The 225-nt window shown below is 38.7% G+C and overlaps 1 long non-coding RNA gene across 1 annotated transcript in view; it reads left to right on the forward strand.

The window, feature by feature from the left end:
- Positions 1-225, forward strand: part of LOC116698022 (uncharacterized) — a 10,861-nt gene that overhangs the window by 2,898 nt on the left and 7,738 nt on the right. The window lies entirely within an intron of this gene.

Genomic DNA, 225 nt, shown 5'->3' on the forward strand with positions numbered 1-225 from the left:
AGAAAAGAATTTGTCCCTGGACCCCCTGAGAGTGTATTTTACTTTCTCTAACTGTATGAGCTGCATTAGGTCATTAAACCACAGACATACCTTAGGTGGATGTTTAGCTTTCCAATGTAATGAAATTCTCCTGCGCGCAAGCAATGTTGTAAAAGCAATGAGGGTTTTATCTTTTTTCCTTATTGTCGAATATCTACTGTCAGTAGTGCCAAATATGGCCATTAC

The sequence above is a fragment of the Etheostoma spectabile genome, chromosome 11, assembly GCF_008692095.1.
Source record: "Etheostoma spectabile isolate EspeVRDwgs_2016 chromosome 11, UIUC_Espe_1.0, whole genome shotgun sequence".
Taxonomy (NCBI): Eukaryota; Metazoa; Chordata; class Actinopteri; order Perciformes; family Percidae; genus Etheostoma; species Etheostoma spectabile.